The following is a 14,049-nucleotide window of genomic DNA, read 5'->3' as shown; positions in this document are numbered from 1 at the left end:
TCCGGTTAAATCAATACTCAATGTCTGTATTTTCAGGACAGAGCAAACACTATTCCTGACTGGGACATAAGTCGCCCCCTCTCCATGCAATAACCCACACTTTCAACTCTCAACTCCCTGCCTCTTAGCTCCCAGGACCCCATGTTCCACTGGGGCTCCAGTAGGACCTTCCCCAGGCAGACAACAGGGCAATGGTGGCATTCACCTCCTGTCTCTTCATCTCAGGGATCAGTCCTACGCTGCCCATCATCCAGGGCCTGCAAACAACTGCTTCCCAGATCCTACCCATGTTCCCCACGGTCTGCGATGGGAACACAAGCATAGTAGCAAGTGGTCCTTCATGGCCAGAAGTGGGAGTCTAGACCTCCTCCCAACCCCCGTTTTCAACGTGGCCTCACCCACTTTCAGGAGGACCTAGATCAGAACTGTCCTTTCCATGAGGTCTGTAGTACAGAGGAGGGTAGTGAGCGGGCTGTGCACAGTACTGTGCAGACGAGGACAAATCATCCTGTCATTAACCCCACCCACTCCCCACCCCACTAATTCTAGTTTTTTTTTTTAGTTTAAAAAAATTTTGTTTAAGTTTTATTTATTTTTGACAGAGACAGAGTGTGAGCATGAGCTGGGAGGTGCAGAGAGGGAGAGGGAGACACAGAATCCGAAGCAGGCTCCAGGCTCCAGGCTCCGAGCTGTCAGCACAGAGCCTGATGCGGGGCTCGAACTCACGAACTGTGAGATCGTGACCCAGGCCGAAGTCAGACGCTCAACTGACTGAGCCACCCAGGCGCCCCACCACCCCACTAATTCTAATTCCTGAGATTTCCCCTATTTTGGGACACAACTGGCATGCTTCTTGGTCCTTCCCTCTGCAGGCACGTAGCTACCCTGCCTGCTAAATCGAAAACACTTTACCCACTTCTTTCCAGTTTACACAATGCTCACGACAGCTCTTCTACACCCTAGTCTAGCTCATACATTTTGTCCTCATACATTTAGGAACTTTACTCTTTTTAATTGGATTTCAGGAAAGAATATATGTTCAATTTATCAGGTTTTGCCAAAAGACACATTTGAACTTTTATTTCAAATGCAAAAGACCTGAAAATGTTTGAGATCCAGTTAAGATTCACTGGAAAGGCTAAGGTAGACTATCCAAGAGGGAAGGAATAGATAACCTCTCTGGAAAGCCAGGAGATGAATCCAAACCAGAAAAGGAGTAATTACCCTTTATTATGAACATAACAGAAATATATGCAAATTAGCAATAATTCTAGTCAGATCTGAAAATAATGGACATTTCCAAATCTAGTGAATACTAAGGAAAACACTCATTTTGTGTTTGGGAATACTCCATGGTACTGAGATCAATAATAAAAGAATAGTTAGTAAGGGTGTCTGGGTGGCTCAGTCAGTTAAGCACCAGACTCTTGGGTTTCCATTCAGGTCATGATCTCACAGTTCGTGAGACTGAGCCCCATGTCGGGCTCTGTGCTGACAACATGGACCCCACTTGAGATTCTCTCTCTGCCCGTCCCCTGCTCATGCTCGTTCTCTCTCCCCCAAAATAAATAAACTTAAAAAAATAAAGAACAGTGAAAGGGCAGTACTCAATTTTCTACCGCTCAATCACATAAAGTGGGGAAATGATGAGGGTCTTGCAGTCAGCCTCAAGCTCCTGAAATATAAAAGCTGCTGCCATGAGCTTACAGAGCCATCTACCCTGTAGCTGTCAGGGCCGTTCTCACACAGCACAGTTCTTGTAATGGCTTGTTCTACTTCCTTCCAGAATGTGTGTTCTGTAGAATAGGGGCTCATCAATGTCCAGCATGATGTCCTACAAGCCTGACACACAGCAGGTAGTCAACAAGTATTTGTCATACGACTAAGTCTGAATTTAATAATCCCCAAAGAGTGCAAATTAAGTTGCCTGTGGAGGCAAATAAATATATCTCAATAGAAATTTGGGGTACACATGTGTAATTAAAACCTTTCCATCTTGAAGAACAGAGCCGGAAGCATCACACTTCCTGACTGCAAACTATATTATTTGGAGAGCTAAGACTGCTGTGTGGTACATTTGAAAGTTGTGAAGATAGTATATCCTAAGAGTTCTCATTATGAGGAAAATCACCTTTTTCTTGTTCCTTTATTTCTTTTCATATCTGTAGAGATGATGGATATTAACTAAACTTTATGGTAACCGTTTCACAATCTAGAGGTCAAATCATTAGGTGTGTACCTTAGACTATACAGGGCTGTATGTCAATTACTTCTCAGAAAAACCGGAAGAAAAGATCTTATAGACAAAAATGGTATTACAAAGCTATAGTAATCAAAAAAGTATGGTACTGGCATGAAGACAGGCACATAGATCAATGAACCACAAAAGAGAACACAGAAAAAAACCCCACACATATATGTTCAATTACTTTATGGCAAAGGAGCCAAAAATACACCATGGGGAAAGACAGTCTCAAAAACAAGACAGCCACTACAAAAGAATAAAAATGAACCATTACATCATACACAAAAATCAACTCAAAATGGATTTGAACCTAGGACCTGAAACCTTAAAACTCCTACAAGAAAATACAAGGGGCAAGCTCCTAAACACTGGTCTCTCGGCAATATATATATTATTTGACACCAAAGCAAAGCAATAAAAGCAGAAATAAACAAGTGGAACTACATCAAACCAAAAGGCTTCTGCCCAAGAAACAAAACCATCAACAAAATGAAAAGCAACCTACAGAATGGGGAAAATATATGCAAATCATGTATCTGATATGAGGTTAATCCCCCAAATATACAAATAACTCATGCAACCCAACAGAAAACAAACAATCCAATTAAAAAAGTAGCAGAGGGTCTCAATATAGGCAACTTCTCTTACTGCACTTGATTTCATTGTGCTTCACAGATATTGCATTTTTTACAAATTAAACGTTTGTGGCAACTCTGCACAGAGTGAGTCTATTGGTGCTATTTTCCAACAGCATTCGCTCACTCATGTCTGTACCACACTTTGGTAATTCTCAAAATATTTTTTGTTATTATTCTACTTGCCATGGTGATCTGTGACCAGTGATTTTGACTTGCTGAAAGCTGAGGTGATGATTAGCATTCTTTACTAATATTTTTAAGTATGTATAATTTTTTTTTCATACATAATGCTATTGCACACTTAACAGACCACAGTATGTTGTAGACATAACTTCTACAAGCACTGGGAAACCAAAAAATTCATTTCACTCTACTGCAATATTTGCCTAATTGCAGTGGACATTTTTCCAAAAAAGACATCCAGACTGCCAACAAGTACATGAAAAGGTGCTGAACGTTTCAGTAATCATTAAGGAAATGCAAATCAAAACCACCATGAGAGATCACCTCACACCTGTCAGAATGGTTACCATCAAAAACACAAGAAATATCAAGTGTCAGCAAGGATGTGGAGAAAAAGGGAGCCCTTGTGCACTGTTGGTGGGGTTGTAAACTGGTGCAGCCACTACAGACAGCAGTATGGAGGATGCTCAAAAAAAAAAGAAAACACAGAACTACCACGTGACCCAGCAATTCTACTGCTGGGTATTTATTGGAAGGAAATAAAATTGCTATCTCAAAGTGATATCTACACCTTCTTGTTCATTACTGCATAAATTACAACAGCCAAGACACAAAAACAACTTCAGTGTTCACAGACAGATAAAATGTCACACACACACACACACACACGCGCGCGCGCACGTGCGCGCGCCCTGGAATACTATTCAGCCATAAAAATGGAAGGATGCCCTGCCATTTGCAACAACACAGATGAACCTTGAGGGCATTATGTTACATGAAATAAGTCAGACACTCTACAATCTCACTTACGTGTGGAATCTGAAAACAACCAAACAAGCTCAGAAACAGAAGAGGGGTGAAGGAGGTTGAAAGGTACAAACTTCCAGTTCTAAGATAAGTAAACCCTGGGGATGTCAAGGACGGTATGGCGACCACAGTTACCAATACTTTACTGTGTTGTGTTGAAAGCTGCTAAGAGAGAGTAAACCTTAAAAGATGCCATCACAAGGGGAAAAAATATGTATGTGAGGTGAGAGAGGTTAACTAAACTCATTGTGGTGATCATTTCACAATATATAAATAGATGGAATCATCATGCTGTACACCTGAAACTAATACAGTGTTCTATGTCAATTATATCTGCATCAAGAAATTTCACAGGGGCATCTGAGTAGCTCAGTCAGTTAAGCATCTGACCAGCTCAGGTCATGATCTCACAGTTCATGGGTTCCAGCCCCACATCAGGCTCTATGATGACAGCTCTGAGCCCGCAGCCTGCTTCAGATTCTGTGTCTCCCTCTCTCTCTCTCTGCCCCTTCCCCTGCTCATGCTCTGTCTCTCTCTCAAAATAAATAAACATTAAGAAAAAAAAAAGAAATTTCATGTTGCATCTTGAACATGTCAGAAACAAGCACACAGAAAATGACAACCTACAGTTTTGCCATCTCTACAGATTTCATCATAAAAATGGAAGTCTGCAAAGAATCAAACTATGAAACTATGAACGATCTGAGTTATAACTTCTCTTTTAAACAATTTATTAAACAAAATGGGCATATCATCTTGATCTAAAAATTTGGGAACTGCAGTGTGAAACCCAAACTGTTAGTTTTTCTGCCTTGCCTTAAACAATTTCAATTTTACCCAAAGTGGGTAATGTGTCCAAATCTAATGGATATTAATGTACGGAAATTTTTATTAAAACCTCTAGTATTTTACAGTTCTTATAACAGCATAAATATAAAAAGCTTAAATTTTGTGAAATGTGAAAACTTTTTATTCAAGGAAAAAACAAACTTCCTTTCATAAGAATGTCATCTGCAAACAAGAGGGAGTAAAACTAGTAACTAGTGATTGGTACAGGCACAAAAAGAACTGGTAAGATATAAAAGATTGAAAGATAATAAAGACTTTTTTTAAAACGTTTCGTAGTGTAAAATTAATTAAATAGAACATAAATGTCTCTCTCCTTATAAAGCAAAGACATATAAGTATCTCACAAAAATATATAGCAAAGAGGTATAAATACTTGCTTTTAGACAACACCACTAACTTTGCATTTCCACATTGTTGGGCCAAGGAAAATTTTTTGTAAATGTTTACTTATTTATTTTGAGAAAGAGAGAGAGAGTTAGCATCAGCAGATGAAGGGGAGGGAGAGAGGGAAAGAGGGAGGGAGAGGGAGGGAGAGGGAGGGAGAGGGAGGGAGGGAGGGAGGGAGAGAGAGAGAATCCCAAACAGGCTCCCTGCTGTCAGTGCACAGCCCAACCCGTTTCTTGACCTCCCGAACCCCGAGATCATAATGGGAGCCGAAATCAAGAGTCAGACACTTAACCCACTGAGCCACCCAGATGCCCCTGGACGAAAATTTTAACCAGTGATACAAACTGATGTCATCAGTGTAAGTTTATGAAGTTACAAGCACATACACTGTATTCTTGGCATAACTTTGTTTTCTCTTAATTGAAGTGGTTTTAAGTTTTTATTTTAATTCCAATTAGTTAACAGGCAGGGTTATATTAGTTTCAGGTGTACAATATAGTGATTTAACACTTCCATACATCACCCAGTGCTCCTCATAACAAGTGCATCCTTGATCCCCCACCCACCTCCCCTCTGGTGACCATCAGTGTGTTCTCTATAGTTAACAGTGTACCTTGGTTTGCCTCTCTTTTTCCCTTTGCTTATTTGTTTCTTAAATTTACATATGAGTGAGATCATATGGTGTGTGTCTTTCTCTGATGAACTTATTTCACCTAGCAGAATACTCTCTAGCTCCATCCATGTCATTACAAATGGGAGGTGATTTCTTAACTACTTTTACTAAAGTGTTTCGAACACTTAACCACTAACTCTATAATATTAAAGGAAACTACTGTTAGCTGTCTACAGCAGTTCACACAAAGCATACCTAATTTTGTTTACTGGGCAGGAAAGAAAAGAGAGAAGCAGTCTTACGGTAGTCTCTTTAGCAGCAAAGGCTTTCATGACGTGCTCCTGTTAAAAACCAGCCTTTGGGTCATCACGTACACAGATTAACGAGCGCCTGTTTGCCTAGCACTGCTCTAGGTACTCAGGACGTGGTGGACAACTCAGAAAGGGGGGGCGGGCAGATAATACACATAAAAACAAGATGAATTCAGACAGTGCCAAGTCCTATAAAAAAAATAAAAGGCAATGGTGAGGCCTCCTGAGACGATTAATTTTACGTGTCAATTTCACAGGCCACCAGCCCAAGGCTGGTTAGACACAGTTTCTGGGTGAGATCAACATCTGAATGGGTGCACTCAGTAAAGCGACTTCCCTCCCCACAAAAGTGGGCCTCCTCCAATCCACGGGGGGCCTGGGCCTATTAGGGTGGCTGGTCAGCTCATCTCATCTTTTGACTTGGGACGGGGATTTACACCATCAGCTCCCCTGGCTTTACTTGGACAGGAACGTAACACCAGCTTTCCTGGTCTCCAGCTTACAGATTTGGGGACCTCCCAGCCTCCATAAACAAAGAGCAAAACCAGTCTCCATGTGTGTGCGTGCATGTGTCCTGTGGGTTCTGTGTCCCTGGAGAACCCTGCCTAGTACAGCTCCTTTACACTGGCTGGTCACATTGCCATGGCAGTGTCATTAGTGTTCATCAGATATTTGTACTTCTTGTCCCTGGCACTAGTAGGACTGAACTCCCCCGCTGCCCTTAAATTAGGTGTGGCCACGTAACTAGATTTGGCGAATGGAATCTGTGTAAAAAGGATCTATACCAATTCCATTTGGGAAGATTTAGAACCTCTCTCTCTCTCTGATAGGCTATGCCCTTTTTTCTTTATGCCATGGGTAAAGCCAGATGGTGGCTGCTGTGTCACCCTACGTCCCAGAATGAGGACAGTGCACAGCAGTGTTCCCAGATCATCTATAAGGGACGTGTCAGATGGGCAAGAATCACTCTTCTTTAAAGCCACTGAGATGTGGAGGTTGCTTGTTATGGTAGTATAACCTAACCAATCCTGATGATCCTAGAATATTAGGGAGATTCTATTTGAGGTAAGACCTGAATGATGAAAAAGAGCTAGTCATGTGAGAAAGCCTGGGATGGAGGAAGGCAGAACGCACAGTGACTGTAACGTGCAAAGAGACAGAGAGGTATGCTGAGATCCGAAGTCCAGAGTGACCACACCAGTGTGGATTTCCACATAATTTCAATAGGCAGCAACAAACAGGATTTTAAACTTCAGAAGAACAGAAGAGGCAACAATCTGATTTAAGAAAGTAATCCTTAGATGACAGAATAAAGATTTTTCTATTTTATCGCCTTCTCTAAAAGCAACAAACAAAACAAATATCTTTGAAGAACATATACTCTACAAAAAAATGAAAAAAGATAAAAAGATAAATGAACTATAAATGTTCTGGCCAAAGAGTGAAAGATCAAATTTACACAGGGGTGTAGTAATGAGAAGCAAGCCACCGGCCTACAACTCCAGGAAAATTTGGGAACAGGAGGCAGCAGGTGCAGGGATAACCAGGGATGCTGAATAAATGGCCTTACTTAATAGACTGGATAAGAAGCCATTAGACTCCTGCATCTGTAATGCCGTCAGGCAGGTTCAATCAGACATCCACCCATCCGCATCCCTGAGGGAACAGGAGACAAAGGCTATGAATAGGTAGAACCAGAAAGTGCATCTGGCAGCAACAAGGGTGGTGGTGATATACAAGCAAAAAACAGGAGGTTCAATAAAAAGCTACACAATGAATTGTAAATACCTGGCAGCTCCTTTCTACCACTAAATTCCAGGTACCTAATCTCAGGCTCAGGCAAGAGGCCAGATGAGAACTTTGTGGAGAAATTAAATTATCACAGACACTGATGTCCGAGGGAAACTAAGAAGCAGCCATCTGGCCCACTGACATCCTTACTGTAAAGCCCATATGCAGAATTTCATATATCTTTCTAGTGCCTCACCCTTAAATATGGACAGACAGCCAAGGATCACCAGACACTGGTGAACAGTTTCTCAATAAAACAAAGAAAAAGGTCGTATCATGCAAACAGAAAACGAGGGGAGGTGGGAGAGGACATGATACTTAAACAGAAAATGCAGGAATAGTAAAGATTTTCAAAATACACATAACAAATATCAAAGAGATGGAAAAGAGAATGTATCTATGAACCCATAAATAGAACATTGTAAACAGGAATATTGAGAAAATATTTAAAGATGATGAATAACAAACCCTGCTAAAGGAATAGAAGGTAAGTTTAGGCTATGTCCCATAAAGTTGAAGAAAAAGACAAGAAACGCACAACAGGAGACCAGAGGAGAAAATCTTATAGGTGATACAATATCCGAATAACAAGAGTTTCAGAAAGAGTATCTGGAGGGGAGAAAGTTATCCAAGAAATAATTCAAGGAAAGAACCTAGCAATGAAGACAGGCATGTGCAGGGGAAAGGGCCCATCAGGTGCCCAGCACAGGAATGGGAGGAGGGCCAAAGCACGCTGCCTTCAAAGGTCAGAACACCAGCGGAAAGCAGCAGAGCCCCCAGGCTGCCACAGTCTGAGATGTTTCGGATTTCTCAACAGCAATGTAGAAACTAGGAAATGATGGGAGAATGCCTTACAAATGCTGAGGAAAAATTATTTTCAACCCAAATTTCTGTAACTATGCAAACAATCAACTAGTGAAGGTTGAATTTACTGCGAAGAGATTTTCCATCTGCACATAACCCAGAAAAGAATGCCCTATGCACCCCTTTTCAGGAAGCTATGAATATGAATAAATACACCATAATTAAGGAAGACCCGGGAACCCTGTGCTATGTAGGAAACAGGACTGAACACAGGAAGCAGACAGCAAATTCCTGGAGCGAGTGCTCTAAGGCAGAACCGGAGTATCCAGTCCACATCAGAGAGAAACATAAGAGGGATCAGGGTGAAATGGAGAATTTCTTAGATTCAATAAACACACAAACTTATATTATAAACAATAAACAATACACATAAATTTATGGATATCCTTGCAGAAATCTTAAATAAAATTTTTGCAAACAGAACCAAACAGCACATTAAAATAAATGCAGTTTTCCAGGAATGAAATGATGGTTCAATATTAGGAAATACATTAACATAATTAACGTGAGAAGAGCTAAGAAGAATATGATCACCTCTGTAAATGCTGAAAAGGCACTTGACAAAATTTAACATCCATTCATGTAAAAAAAAATGAACTGAGGGAACTATGTGTACATATACATGCATGTAGCAACAAAGTCAGCATTAATGAATTATTAGAGAATTCTCTGCTAGAGTAAATAAAGAATTATGGGTCCTCACTACATTGTTCTCATGTAATACTGCACTGGAGGTACTTATCAGTGCAGTTACACAAGAGGAAGCAATCAGAGGAACAGGAATGGGGTGGGGGGAAGGTAGCAATACCTCTATTTGCACACACAGATGGTATGATTATGTATCCAGAAAACTAAGAAGAATAAAAAATTCAATCAAAATACTTTATTTAATAGGATAAAAAATTAACATGCAGCAGTGTCTTCATATACATAATTTAGAAGAAACAAAAATATATCCCATTTATAACAAAAGATTAAAAACAATGAAATATCTAGTAGTCATAAACTTAAAGAAATACACAAACCAATATGGTGAGAGTTATAACATGCTCCTGAAAAACACAAATGTAAAATCGAATAGCTGGAAAGATACCATGTTCTCAGGTAGAAAGGCTCAGGATCATCAAAATGCCAATTCTTTCTAAGTTAATTTAGAAGTTAATACAATTTCAATCAAATATTCAAAATTATTTTCTTAAGAAAGAAAACAGTTTCATAAAACTTCATTAGGAAGAATAGCAAGAATTTTCACAAAAAGAAAAAGAATGAGGAAGAGCTAACCCTACCAGGAATTAATACATAACTAATTATTAGTAAATATAATTAATAAGTGCAGGACTGGCACATGAAAAGAGATTAATGCATGAAGATAGAAAGTTGAGATTTAGTCCCAAGTGCTTACGGAAATCTTTTAGAAGAGTAATCTGAGACTCCATTTTACCATTTCTCACCTATCAGACTATTGGAAGTAGAAGAGCCTGGCAAGATCCTCTGCTGTACAGCAGCACAGCAACAACCCTCCTCACACCCTGCTGGTAAGAACACAAACACCACAGTCTTCATGTGAGGAAGGTGGCAGTAACCACCAAAATCATGTATGCATTTACTAGTTGGGCTAGCAATATCACTGACACAATCACAAATGATATGCGCAAAAAGCCATTTATTATAGCGCTATCTGTAATATTAAATCAATAGGGGACTGGTTAAACATAGCATGGGGCACCCACCCAGTGGAGTACAAAGCAGGTGTAAAAAAGAACGAGAGGTCATGTGAAAAGGCAACCAAGAAATGGGCTTCATGAAAATTAAAAGTTTTGCTTCATAGCACACCATCACGAAAGTGAAAAGACAATCCACAAGACAAAAACTATTTGTAAATCATATATCTGAAAAAGGACTTCTATGCATACTCTACAAAAAAAAATTCTTACAGTTTGATAATAAAAAGACAACCCACTTATAACATGGGCAATGATACAAAAAGATATCAGGATATAAGGAGACATTTCTCCAAAGAAGATAAACAAATGACCAACGACCACATGAAGAGACGCCCAACATCATCGGATCACTAGGAAAATGCAAATCAAAACCAAAGTGAGATATTACTTGACACTCATAAGAAAACTCTACTCAAAAAAACAAGACAAAAGCAAGTGCCAGCTAAGATGGGGAGAAGTTGTATCCTCACACAATGCTAGTGGGCAGGTAAAATGATGCAGTGGCTTTTGAAAATAGTGTGGCAGTTTCTCGAGAGGAGGCATATGACCCAGCAATTTTTCTAGGCAAATGACCAAGAGAATTGGAGAGATGTTGGTCAAATGGTATAAGCTTCCAATTCGAAGATAAATGAGTTCTGGGGGTGTAATGCATAGCACTGTAATTACAGTTAACAATACTATATCGTACACTTGAAAGTTGCTGAGCAGTCAGATCTTACATGTTCTTACCACAACAGAAATCATAACTATGAGATGTGATAGAGGTGTTGGCTACCTCCATGGTATAATCATATGGAAATACATAAGGTATCAAATCAACACACAGTACACCTTGGTATGGCAATTAGATCTCAATCAAAAAGAAAAACCTACGTCCAACAAAACTTGTGCGGATATAGACATAGCAGCGTGATTCGTAACAGCCAAAAAATGAAAACAACGCAAATATCCATCAACTGATGACTGGATAAATAAAATATGGTCTATCTACGAGGTTATTGCTCATACAACGGAAAACTCCTGAACCATAAAACGGAAGGAAGTACGGACACCTGTTACATGGGTGAACCTTGAACACGCTGCTCAGTGAGAGAATCCAGACTCAAAAGGCCACATGCCCTAGGAACCCAATGACAGGAAACATCCAGAATGGGCCCATCTACAGAGACAGCAAGCAGAGGAGGGGCTGCCTGGGCTGGGAGAGGTGAATGGGGAATATGTTAATGGATTCGGGGTTTCCTTCTGGGGTGTGAAAATACTCTAGAATTAGAGAGTGAAAGCGCTGCGCCACCTTGAGAATGTGCTAGAAACCACTGAACTGCGCACTTAAAACACAAGTCACAGAAGCCAAAGGACACAGCTTATTCACATGAGGAGTCTTACAAAAGTAAAATTACATGAATCTTCTGTGCTTTAATAATTAACATGTTGCCACACACACACACACATATATTTTTTAACTTTATTTATTTTTTGAGAGAGCAAGCAGGGGAGGGGCAGAGACAGAGAGAGGGAGACAGAGAATCCCAAGCAGGCTTCAGTAAGGAGCCCAATGTGGGGCTCAAACTCAGGAACCGTGAGATCATGACCTAAGCTAAAACCAAAAGTTGGATGCTTAACTGACTGAGCCACGCAGGTGCCCCTTTGCCACAGATTTTAAATCTTAATGCTTATTTTTGAGACAGAGGGAGAGAGAGCACAAGGGCAAGTGGAGGAGGGGCAGAGAGAGAGGGAGACACGGATTCTGAAGCAGGCTCCATGACCTGAGCCGAAGTCAGACGCTTAACCAGCTGAGCTACCCAGGCACCCCCTGCCATGTATTTTAAATCTAAATTACTTTCCTCAAGTTCCCAAGACCTAGGTATCAAACACTCAATACTGTACATAGTAGCTGATCCTTAATAACAGAAAATAACAATTAATTATAAAATTCAGTTTAAAAAAACTTAAAACTCTTTATAATATCCTCTTCTACCACCAAAAAATATCAAAGAAATGTCAGATTATATACTGCCAAGTTTCAAATATCAATGAAAAGATCTGTACCTACGTAACCTAAAATATTAATATGAAGGTATTTTTTGTTTGCATTCCTAATCTGACTCAAATTACTTTGTGCTTTTACTAGGTAGGTACTCGGAGTCATGTGCTGGATAGTGATGAAAATGCAGACCATACTATGCTGTCTCTCAAAAGAATATAATCTACCTCCAAATGTATGGTTTTCACACTATCTAAACGTGACAGCACTAGTTGTTTTTTCTTTCTAATTTAAATAAGTCTTTAAGCTAAAGTATGTATCATATCTGATTATATTTATCTTAAGAAATTAATCACCTGACAAGGAAAAAAGCTTTTCCAAAGAGTTACTGTTACAGGACTCATAAGTAAAACAACTAAAATACAAAAACAGTTTATCCTTATTAAAAACAAGACATGTAAGAACTGTTGAGTCATGATATTGTACACCTGAAACTAATAGAACACTGTATGTTAACTATACTGGAACTTAAAATAATTAAAAACAAGATGTATAAATCTTCCAAATAAGTATGATTTTTTTTATGTTTTTAATTTATTTTTGAGAAAGAGTACAGGGAAGGGGCAGAGAGAGAAGGAGGCAGAGGATCTGAAGTGGGCTGTGAGCTGTCAGCACACAGCCCGACGCGGGGCTCAAACTCATGAACCATGAGATCACGACCTGAGCTTGTCAGCTGCTTAACTGACTGAGCCACCCAGGTGCCCCTGATGATGATTTTTTTTTAAGCACTAAAATTTCCTTAAAGCAAGGTGACTGGCAATCAAACATCTATCAGACACAGCCTAGCTGCTTAGACAGCATGTAGAGATAGCAAACACGTTTCCCTAATAATCCAGGGTCGTCACCATGCACAGAGACACCTACCTACCTACCTCGGGGCGTCACAGAGCAGGCGTCTATGCTGTGGGGCTCTTAGCAGAATCCCTGACGTCTACCCACTAGATGCCAATAATTTCTCCTAAGGCATGACAGTCAAAAATGTCCCAGGTCTCCAGACATTGCCACATGTCCTGTGGTGAGTTCATGTTGCAAATCAGACATGCTTTTTACATATGTGTGCTTGACTTTTGTTAATTTTCTATCTCCTCCCTTACTGTTCACCACTGACCCACTAACCTCTTCCCAGTATGCATGTTTCTTAAAAGATGCACTTTTCCTTTAAAAGCTGTTTTAAATATCCACCAAATATCAGACCACCACCCTGATGACAGATGGTTTCCCAGGGTCATGCTGTAAGAGGGTAGGAGTTCTCCTCTAAATAAAGGGTATGAGTTTTTAGATTTCTAACCACTATGGATATCAGTTAGCCTCTCTAGATTTTTGGTCTTTTCGTTCTTTTTTAAGTTATCTCTGTATGCCCAACATGAGGCTCGAACTCACACTCCCAAGATCAAGAGCCACACGTTCCAACGACTCTTGTTTTCATTTTCAATCAAAAACAAAAGTGCAAAAATTGTATCCTGTCTTATTTTGCTTTTCTTACGATTGCCACTGAGGCCAAATATGTCTTCACTTTTTTTAACATGTGTAACCCTTTTCTACACAAGTGCTCATCTGTGTTCTCTACAGATAAAACTACTAGGAAAAGATGTCCAA

General features: G+C 39.9%; 1 protein-coding gene across 10 annotated transcripts in view; it reads right to left on the bottom strand.

Annotated features, from left to right (window-relative positions):
• The window catches only part of ZMYND11 (zinc finger MYND-type containing 11), a 134,221-nt gene that overhangs the window by 105,268 nt on the left and 14,904 nt on the right, over positions 1-14,049 (bottom strand). The window lies entirely within an intron of this gene.

Source organism: Panthera tigris, chromosome B4 (genome assembly GCF_018350195.1).
Source record: "Panthera tigris isolate Pti1 chromosome B4, P.tigris_Pti1_mat1.1, whole genome shotgun sequence".
Lineage (NCBI taxonomy): Eukaryota > Metazoa > Chordata > Mammalia > Carnivora > Felidae > Panthera > Panthera tigris.
The sequence above is the reverse complement of the archived record's forward strand: the minus strand, read 5'-3'. Positions and strand labels throughout refer to the sequence as shown.